The sequence below is a fragment of the Conger conger genome, chromosome 19 (assembly GCF_963514075.1).
Source record: "Conger conger chromosome 19, fConCon1.1, whole genome shotgun sequence".
Lineage (NCBI taxonomy): Eukaryota > Metazoa > Chordata > Actinopteri > Anguilliformes > Congridae > Conger > Conger conger.
Genome location: NC_083778.1, coordinates 18,063,484 through 18,074,561, shown reverse-complemented (window position 1 = coordinate 18,074,561; position 11,078 = coordinate 18,063,484).

Genomic DNA, 11,078 nt, shown 5'->3' with positions numbered 1-11,078 from the left:
GTACAGAAGCGGTAAGATCTGTCACTGAGTTTCCGGTCAGGGACTGATATGGAGACTCAGTGACTGAGACTCCATGTTAATTCAGTTCACTGGATTCCGTAGCCTTTTTTACGAAAGGCAGGTCCAGCAGCCGTTGGAAGTCGGCGTCTTTAGGCAGGTCTGACCCTGTTCCTGGAGACCTACTGTACATATCTGATTCTAGTAATTAGCAACTGAATGAGCTCTCAAGCTTTTGAATAGATATATATATATTACAGATACGGTTGATGCTTCTCATTCACCCATTCATACACTCACACACCAATGGCGATTGGCTGCCATGCAAGGCACCAAGTAGCTCGTCAGGAGAAATTTGGGGGTTAAGTGTCTTGCTCAGGGACACTTTGACACACCCAGGGCGGGATCGAACCGACTGCTCTTACCGCCCGAGCCAATGTCGCCCCAATGTCATAAAATGGTGAGTTAATGTTTAAACTCTTAATGGAGGCTGATGATTAACAGTCACGGGTTGTGGGGCCATTGACAGGAGAGTGAGGGGCCCTGTCAGAACTTGCATGTGCACGGCGGACATTTTGTCGACTTACCAAGTAAGTTACGGTTGCCAGGTTATTGATTTATTTGTCTGTTTTTTTTTTTTCTTCTTCTGAACTTTAACGGTCTCTGGAGCTTGTTAAGGTGAAAGTCAGGCCTGCTGATTTTGTCATTTGTTTATATTTCAGAATGGTCGTTCCTGACCGTTTTGGGCAGGAACGGGGAACGCACGGACACTCGATGTCATGGCGGTCAGTCCGCGAGACCGCAAATCCCAAGGAAGGTAAACCCTTAAAGCCAAGCTTGTTAAGGCGTCTTTCCTTCCTGCCTGTCTGGTACAACCAACAAAATAGCTTCCCTGGAGGGTCGGTTGTTTTCATGTTCACAAGCTAACAGGCCCTGCCAGCGTGTATATGTCTGAGGGAAAGTGATGTCTTGTCTGGCCTTTCATTCAATTTTTTGGCAGACCTCGAGCCTTCAGTCAGAGATAGTTAGACGTTCTGGAGCTAAAGATTTCAGCAGACTCCCCCCTGTCAGTGTACATTTGATATAGATTGTTTGTCTGGGATTATTATTGCATTATTATGCAATATGCACACACACTATTCATAGCACACACTGTTTACTTGTTAGTACTAATTACTGCCTTGTATACCAGTTCAGTTCCCAGACCTTTTTTTTTTTTTTTTTTACTGCGGTACATGAAAGGCAGTGTGTTGCAGAGTGTAGCTTTCAGACTTTCTGGATTTTTATCTATTTTAATATGCCATTTTGGCCAGCATGTGTCCTCTGAATTGGCAAATGTGCAGGGGGCTACGGTAGCTGCGGTGGGTCCATACGCTCTCGGCATTTAGCACTGCAGTGGCCCGCGGAGCGGCCTTCATTCTGTCGGTTCAAGGTACTATTTGTTATCCTGTCAGACAATGATTGTCGGTGTAATTAGAGCTCCAGCAACCACATACTGCTGGATGTTAGCGTTAAACGACCCACCCCACCCCCCACCGCACAAAGGCTCTGTAGTTCAACTCCTCGGGGAGATATTCTTTCATTAGAGGATTTACCATAAAACCACAGACACGTGCAGGTGCTTCCGCCCAGCCCGTTGCCTGGGAACGGTAAACAGTCTGCGGGGAAGCCAGTCGCTTTATTGCTGGATTCGTAGTGTCTGGAGCTTCTGTCACAGACGTTTTCGTTGGCTGTCGGCTGAACTGAGCGAATCATATTATATGATTATATCTCCCATGTGGGGAAATTACTATCGGAAATAGTCGTCTTTGCAGATTCATCACAATGTTTTATATTTAATTAGTGACGCCAATCTTCCCAGACGCAGTCGCAAACGGTTAGATATTGACTAAATTATGCAATTGCTCGTTAAGCAATGGAATATATAAACCAGTATTTCTAATCATAATATGGACGATCCACTGGACACTTGACCACCAGACCTATGTCTGACTATGGTCTGCCAGAGCTAATTTGGAAGACAGCAGAAAGTTCAAATGTATTCATAAATTCAAGGTAGACACAAGGCACTTATCTCTTGGCATTGATTTACGTTGGCAATTTGGATAATAAACAGATATTTACTATCTGTTTTTAAACACACTGACGCATTTCAGTCAATATTGTTTTATGCGCGCACTTGCGCGCCTGTGCCGTCAAGTGTTCAATTACAGTGGTATTTATGACCCCTCGAACGATGAAAAATGGAAGCAAAGGCACTGGAATAAATCTTTGCATCCTTCGAGTGAATCCGTCAGGTCATTAACGCTGGCACTTGCGACATTTAACCATTCGCATTGCAACGATGAATTGAAACCTTCATTTTCAAAAAAAAACACTGAAAATGCCAAGATACATAGAGGCCTATACGAACAAATGTATTCATTTATTAATATCCACACGAAAAAGGTTGCTGACGTTTGACATAATTGATGGAGATCGATACTTAAACCGAATACTTAAACCAGGTTGTAAATTCTGCCGTAGCCCAGGGATGCTATTTTACTAATTCAATTAAAGAGACCCGAAATGGCATTCCTGTGGTCTCATATGTTAGATACTGCTATAGCATTTAGGCTATGTTAACGGCACCCACGCTAGATCAGGTGTTGTTGACTTACAGTTGAGATGTTGACTTGTTCTCATTTTTCACACCATCAGTCATGTGTCAGACATGCTAAAACAGCGACTGGGGGTTCATAGGTTCAGAACAGCTGGTCACATTTCGATTGAAGAGGGTATGGATTAATTTTAACTCTATCAAGATGGCTTTAGATACCAGCTGAACTATTGATCAACGCTGTCCCGGTTTACCCATCTTATCCACACGGCGTATGCGTTTTAATTCAGCCATATCGATCTACAAAACGTCCTCTGAGAATTGTGCATTTAAATAGACGGTTTCGTCATTTGGTTAAGTCTGACGCTAAATCGTAGTTTCGCATGACTAATGAACGGTGGAGGCTCACGTGTACATGTTCACATTGCTTATGAATCAAGCGAAGCCCGTTTCTCAAGGGGAATATGTAAGATAGATATCGCATCACTCAAAACCAACAATCTGGCAGCGACCGCAAAACGTTTCGCATTTCACTCCCCATTCCCCGTGTTTAATGAACGTCGTCCTACCCATTACCTCTATTTACCTTCCCCGCGCGTTGCGTTCAATTGGATTAGCTCCCCGCGAGACACGTACGCTCAAAAGTGGCACAAACCGCTGCAAATGAACAGAGCCAACTGCCCACCAACCGACAATGGCACACAAGGCGACCTGGACACCGACGTTACACACTTACGCGGTCATTTCAGAATCCGGCTTTACCCTCGTTCTCTGCAGGCTGTGGGGTTCGCTTGGCTCCCGACGATGCGGCGCTGTCGGCACCCTGTCGTGCGCTGGTGGTCTCTCTCTCTCTCTCTCTCTCTCTCTCTCTCTCTCTCTCTCTCCTTCGTTCTCTACCGATGTTTGTCTCAGACCGCAGGGAAAAGGACGCCCACCAAGTTACCCCCCCCCCCCACACACACACACACACACACACACATCCTTGGCAATGAGAAGGAAAACAAGGGTACTCACCCAACCCAGAATATGGAAGAACCAGAGACAAAATTCCCTCTGCTCAGCAGAGCTATCGCAAAAAAATCCGTCTCTGTTCTTGTGTGAAAATGAGTTTCAGCCAGCTGGAGCTCCCCCTTTCTCTCCACCTCACTCTCTCTCGCTCCCACCCTCCCTCTTTCCTTCACACACACTTTCCTTTCCTCCTGTTCCCTCTCTCTTCTTGTCCCCCACCCTCTTCTTTTCCTCTTTTACCTCTCTCCCTGTCTCCGTCACTTTTTATGTCCCTCCCCCACTCTGCACCCCAGTACCAATGCCCTGTGTGACACTCATACACAATGTCTGTGGTCACACATCACTAAGTAAATAATTCATTAGTACCATAGAGCCTGGTAGCATCATGGACACTGGGAACGCTTGCACACAGACACAGACACACACACACACACACACACACACACACACGCACACACATGCACGCACACACAGACACAGACACACAGAGACACATGCACGCGCACACAGACACACACACACACACACAGACACACGCACACAGACACACACACTCACAAACACTGATACACACACACACATACAGACACACACACTCACAAACACTGATACACACACACAGGCATACAGACACACACTGGGAGCAACAGTGATGAGGACTGTCAGTAACTGGTCGGTGTGGTCTGTGGTCGTACACTGACCTCACAGTCAGACAGCAATAGAAGTTCAGACACCGAGGATGGCAGAACACCGATTTTATATGTGTGTATCATTCTTTCACCACACACACACACACACACACACACACACACACACACACACACAACGCACACTTATACTGTACATAAATATATTTAATTAAACTCAATTTCAATCTGAGTGAATCTAGTCAGAGAACATAATTCCCTGTTACTTTTAAATAAGGATCCATTTTTTTTGAAGAGGACATCATTCGACCCCTGAAAGCGGGATGCTTCAGTGACATGTCCCTCCCTCAGAATCGACTGATTAACGACCCTCGACCCTCGGCTGAAACGAGGAGCCAGGGCTGACCAATACAAAGTTTTCCTCCGGTGTCAGAGGCAGGGAGTGGCTTTGTTGTGGTCCCCACGCGCATACCACAGACGATTCACGTCGAGCTCAAAACAATTCTCCTGCACTCAGACACCAGCAGAACAGCTCCGGCAAAGGAAATGCAATTTCCTGAAGCATAGAATGGATTTCTGAAGGAATTCCTGTACCTCTCTTCTGAAATCAGAGGGAGAGGAATTTTTTTAACGGAATAACCTCCCTTGACACAAAACCCAAAGATGAGTTGAGACGTATAACAAAGTGCATACCCATAACCAGGGACAAGTGCGCTGAAAGACCCATATTAAGGATGTAAATAGCATGGTTGCGGGCACGTATCGTTTTACGATTGGCTTCAATTCAAAACCACTTTTTCCATTCATGTTTCATGAATATCCGCCGTAATCACAAACCACGTCAAGGCAGAAAAAAATGCATTCCATAATTAATGGAGCATAGTGGCTTTAATCTATCATGATTGCTACTCTGCTGTTTTGCAGTCGAGCGGTATATCAGGAACCAGGGCTGGGAGACTATCGCCTTTACCCACGTATTGGGGCTTATCGCCAACACCGGTCTGTTTCACACTCTCGATAGAGTTCAGCATTAAGGCACTGAACAGCCATTGAGTTCAGTACGGAGGTCCAGAGCGGCCATTTTGGTGTATCATTAGCCGTTGCCAGGAGCTCTCCTGATTGGCTGCCTTTGCTGCACGGACAGGGGGGTTGATACAGGCCACTCCAGCCTGTGATTCCGCCATTCCGCGACAAGCCTTTTACCAACCCTGCTCAAGGCCGGCCTTCCTCTGAAACTGCCGAAGCTCAGCTTCGGTGAATCTGCCTCCCTCAGCTTCAGCTCGGCGTCCGGGCAGGAACGTGAAGGAATAATTCAGGCAGAAGAGGATAATTAGAGATGGGAATACGAAGTGGAAAAAAGTGCCGATTTCTTTTCCGTATAATGGGTCTCTGTGTGTGTGTGTGTTTTCAATAGGCTGAGGTTGAACGGACACGTTAACTTCAGCTGTTATGTGGGTCAGGGTTAAAGGTGAAATTAGAGGCGCGGTAGAAACGACGTACCTCCCAAACTCGCCTGAGTGCTGCCGAGGAGGGGGGCGGGGGGGGGGGGGGTTTGGGGCCTACGCGATGGCAGCACTGGCTCCGTGAAGCGGTCAGGGGCCGGCCGCGTAACGGAGAGGGCGATGAATCGAGGCGACGTGTGATGATAGCGCTGCCCGTTTTTCCTGGGCGATAAACGGAGTTTGAATGAACGTGATGAGCCGTGAACGAGGCCTGGCCGACTCTGCCCGCTGAGCGTTCGACGTGCGATGGATTTTTCAGGAGAAGGGGGCGGGGGGGATGTGGGAACAGGCCGCCCGTTTCATTCGGTCGCACAGTCAGGGAAAACATGACAGAGGTCCGCTTGTTGGTGGGGAATAATATGGCTTTGTTCGGTGGCGAGTAACAGTACATTATTATTATTTTCTCTTTACAAATCATGTGGCTGAAGCTAATGGGGCTGAATGAACAGAACAGCTCATGCTCGGTTCTGTTGCTGCTTCAGACCATCTTGGGCCAGCTCTACACTCAACACGGTTTGACCAGCTCTGGCTGTATTTTGAAACGGCTGGTAGCTGGTAATTTCAAGCTGGTCATAGTTGGATTTTTACACCAGGGAAGTCCAAAAATGGGAGGGGTTTTTGTTGTTGTAAGATTTTAGGTCTGGAGGAATCTTTTTCATTGTCTTGGATTCATCTGGAAATGCTGAATTCCCCCGCCTCAATTTTGATTGGTGGTTGTGCCTCTTGACTGACAGCCATGCCACGCCCATACTATGTGCATTGCAGGTGTAGCCTGCGGGCCAGTGTCAGTTTCACACTCTGGATGCCACACAGTACTACAGGAGAGCTAGCACAGGCTGGGGAAGACTTTGAAGATGAATGGATAGAGAGAGAGGCCTGTTCTTTTTCTCTCTTAGTCTCTGTTCTCAGAGCGGTTGAAGAGAAGGCCTTGCTGTAAATTAACGTTGTGTTAAAGTCTGACATCGCTGAACAAGACATAAACAGTCAAGTGGCAAATGTCCGTTTAAAATTCTTATATATATTTTTTGCATTGTAATTGAACCCCTTAGGGTTATTTCTTTGTGTGTTTGTGTGTAACCGTCTGATTCAATATGCAGGTCCCAGAGGGTGGTTGGGCCAGCATAAGCAATATGTACAGCCTCTTAAGTCTCAGTGACCCCCCCCCGCCCCCAGCTGAGAAAGCACATCAATATTTCCTGCATAACCCGCGGAAATTGCGAAGGGATTTCGGGGAGGGAGGTTCTGTGCGCGATTTTCTGCAAATACCTGCATAAATATTCATGGAGCTCCTGCATTTATGCACAAAGGGGTGAAAATCCATCGGCGACAAATTCGTCTCGCCGCGGTCCGGTCCAGACGTTCAGGCACGTGCGGGGGGCTGAAAACGCAGAGAGGAAAAGCGAGGCTTAAACTAAACGCTCGCTCCTATAAAACAAAGACTGTGTGCGGAGGAGTCCCGGCAGCACTGCGCTGAGGGGAGACAGGAGGGGGGGGGGGGGGTGGCATTGATTAATTCAACCCCCTCCACGCCACCGAGGCGATGGACTTCTCCCGGCAGATGCGATGTGAACGCCGATGACCTTGGGGCTTTGTAACGGTAGGGTAACGACATTACAAGCGTCCCTCAAACGAAACACACACCCCCCATCCCACAATCCATTGCTGCTTTTTGACTGTAAATACACACAACGGTGGGGCTCACAGGAACTGAAAACGTGACGTACGATCAGGCCAAGGAGGGTCAGCAACGGAGGTCAATCCTAAATCTGAATTCAGGAAATTCTTAGGGATTTAAATTAGCTTTAAAAAATCCTCATTATGAAACGTTATGAATTGCGTGAGTTGAGCTGAAGATTTGAGTTTCTGAGCCTGACTGAATTGAAACAGAGTCACTCCCAAACCCAGATGGCCAGGCAGTCAGATTTATGTTGTCTCCGGGGCGGAGTGAATGGCGCTTGGGGAGGGCGGGGGGTTTTGGGATGGGATGGGATGGGATGGGATGGGGGACGGGGGACGGGGGACGGGGGACGGGGGACGGGGGACGGGGGACGGAGGGGGACGACCACACATCCGGCACTCTTCGAGGCAAAAGGAGATCAAGTGGCGGTCGGTTCGAGGGACCGGACGGCTATTGCTTAATTACATTATTGGCATTTGGCAGACGCTCTTATCCAGAGCGACGATAAGCTTAATCAAAGGGAGGACCCCTTCCCCCTTCCCCCTTCCACCTTCCCCACCCAAACTTGTCCCCAGTAAATCCACTGGGAGAATAGATCGTCCTGGGACAGCGGGAGGGCCACAGCGGGACAATGGGCCGGGACTGGGCTGTTAAACATATGATGTCACTGAAGGGTGGACCCAGGTTTTTTTTTTTTTACTTCCATACAGGCGTTTAGCTGCCTGGCTGCCCCTGAAAGCAATCCAGCTAAAGCAGACCGACGAGCTTTCAGCTTATCCAAACTACGGCTCTGCTCCGGGGCAGGGTGGGGAAGAGTCTTATCCTCTGGTATGGCTGATAGGAGTGTGTGTGTGTGAGTGTGTGTGAGTGTGTGTGTGTGTGACTGTGTGTGTGTGTGTGTGTGTGTGACTGTGTGTGTGTGTGTGTGTGTGTGTGACTGTGTGTGTGTGTGTGTGAGTGTGTGTGTGAGAGTGTGTGTGTGTGTTTGTGCGTAGGTGTGTGTGTGTGTCTGTGTGTGTGAGTGTGTGTGAGTGTGAGTGTGTGTATGTGTGTGTGTGTGTGTGTGAGAGAGAGAGAGAGAGAGAGTGTGTGTGTGTGTGTATGTGTGTGTGTGTGTGAGAGTGTGTGTGTGTGAGAGAGAGAGAGAGAGAGAGAGTGTGAGTGTGAGTGTGTGTGTGTGACTGTGTGTGTGTGTGTGTGTGTGTGTGAGTGTGTGTGTGTGTGTGTGCGACAGAGAGAGAGAGTGTGTGTGTGTGACTGTGTGTGTGTGAGAGAGAGAGTGTGTGTGTGTGAGTGTGTGTGAGTGTGAGTGTGTGTATGTGTGTGTGTGTGATTGTGTGTGAGTGTGTGAGAGTGTGTGTGTGTGTGTGTGTGTGTGTGTGTGAGAGAGAGAGAGAGAGAGAGAGAGAGAGAGTGTTTGTGTGTAGGTGTGTGTGTGCATATGTGTGTGCCTTGCTGAGAAAAAAAAAAGCCCAAGCTAGGTTTTGAAACAGCTGGTAGCTGGTATTTCAAGCTGGTCATTGCTGGATTTTACACCAGGGTGTGCATGCAGGAGTGTGAGTCTGCCTGAGTGCTTGTGTGTGCATGTGTTTGTGTGGTCATGAGTATATGTTTCTGCAGGTGTGGTTATGTATATATATATATATTTTTTTTATGAGATCACCACCATATATATATATATATATATATATATATATATATATGGTGGTGATCTCATAAAAATATATATATATTTGTGACCAAGACACAACCTCAATCACTGCTGATCATCTTTCAGAATGTATTAAATATTGAAATAACCTGAAAAGAAACGCATACACATTTTCCATAACCTTATGTGCGACTGGAATATGAATATGAATCATTTAAACTTCTCAACAGGCCGATATTCCACAGGTGAATGAAAGGTTGTGAGATGTTAGAATACACCCTCGTGAGAGACTGACACACCCAAGATCAAAACAATTAAAATGTTTTAATACAGGAATCCAGTGGAGGGAACATTGTATTACCTGACTTACAAGTATCAAATTCATGATTGCACCAATGTGTAACAGCTGATTTCGGCCAAACTGGGAACCAAAAAGATGTAACTGCTGTTAGTCTTACAACCACCTGATAGCATGCTAGAGACGCATTTCAAAGGTACGCTGTCAGAATTCGCAGTGAGGCTGGCCAAGAACCAGGACAGCAGACGTCAAACGAAGCGGATGCCATTCCCGTGGCAATACCGAATTGGAGCGGCAGCTATTTAAGGAACTACCCTGGTGTTTTTCCATGTTGATAAGCGGACGGGTCTTTACGCGCAGCGCATCGGAATACACAGAGCTCACGAAACGCAGCTGCGTGTTAAATTAGCTTCACACGATGCAGTGACCACAGCATTGTTACAAGGACAATAATCATTTGCGTTGTACAAATTTAGCCGTGATGGCTGTGTATACGACTCTCTAAACTGCCATATAACACAGCGGGGGGAAAGAGGCAGTCGAATCACGGCAACAAATGCATTCAACCAGTATTTTTACGGACACAACCGAAGAGTTCCACCAGCCAGAATGGCAGTAAAATGTATTAAATGAATTATGTTTCTATAATTGATGAGTTGCTCGAACACAAAGGCTACTGTGTGACGGTCAGGGATAGTTAATAAAATACAATAAAATAAAATAAAATAAAATAAAATAAAATAAAATAGGGCTACTAAGGCTTTCATTTATATTCTGACAATCTCCTAAAGCAGGGGTCGGCAACCCTGGTCCTGGAGAGCCGCAGGGTGTGGTGGCTTTCGTCTCCACCTTAAAATAAGCAACCGATTCAGACCCAAGAAACCAGGTGAGGTGAGTTAACTGTGTAATCAACGGCTTTCATTTCATCAATGAATGCCAAGTAACAACGAAAGCCAGCACACCCTGCGGCCCTCAGGACCCCTGTCCTAAAGGGACTCAACTCAATTTAAGATTTAATCCAATGATGCATGCAGCTGTGTACCTTTCATTCACACGTGTTCTTCATTGTTGATTAAAGACTCGTTTTCTTCTATTTCATCTGTACCATTAAACACTTGCAGGGCCTGAATCGGTCTGCCAAGGATTATAATAATAAAATGTCTGTCTTCAACTAAATAGGGTCATATCCTATTGAGTCTGAGGTGTGTTTTTATATCAGCAATTAAAATGGCCACATTTGTTGCTTTGGCAAATTACACACTACAAAAAAAACATAGATAAAAAGAAACAATAACTCATACTGATATAATACATCAAATATTCCGAAGTTCAGTGACAAGTTGTGACAAGTTACTGACAAGTCACTGACAACACCCAGTCAAGCAAGTTGCTTCGCGAAAAAATTTAGAAAGCGAACTTTAGCGCCATCTGTTGACAGTAAATCTATATGACGATCAGTTGAAATTCAGTCCCCAGAACTTCATTCCCTGGAAACGACCTCACCGAGAGTCCAGCAGCCGAAGCCTCTCGGCGGTGCCCAGGACTGGGCTCCGTACTGTGGGTGAACCGGCTTTCCCTTCCACTGCACCACGCCTGTAGAACGGCCCCATCCCCTGCTGTACGTATGGATCAATCGCTTGCGGCATTCAAGACCGGGGTTAAAACCCACTTTTTATCAGTTTGCTTATCAGTGTGCTT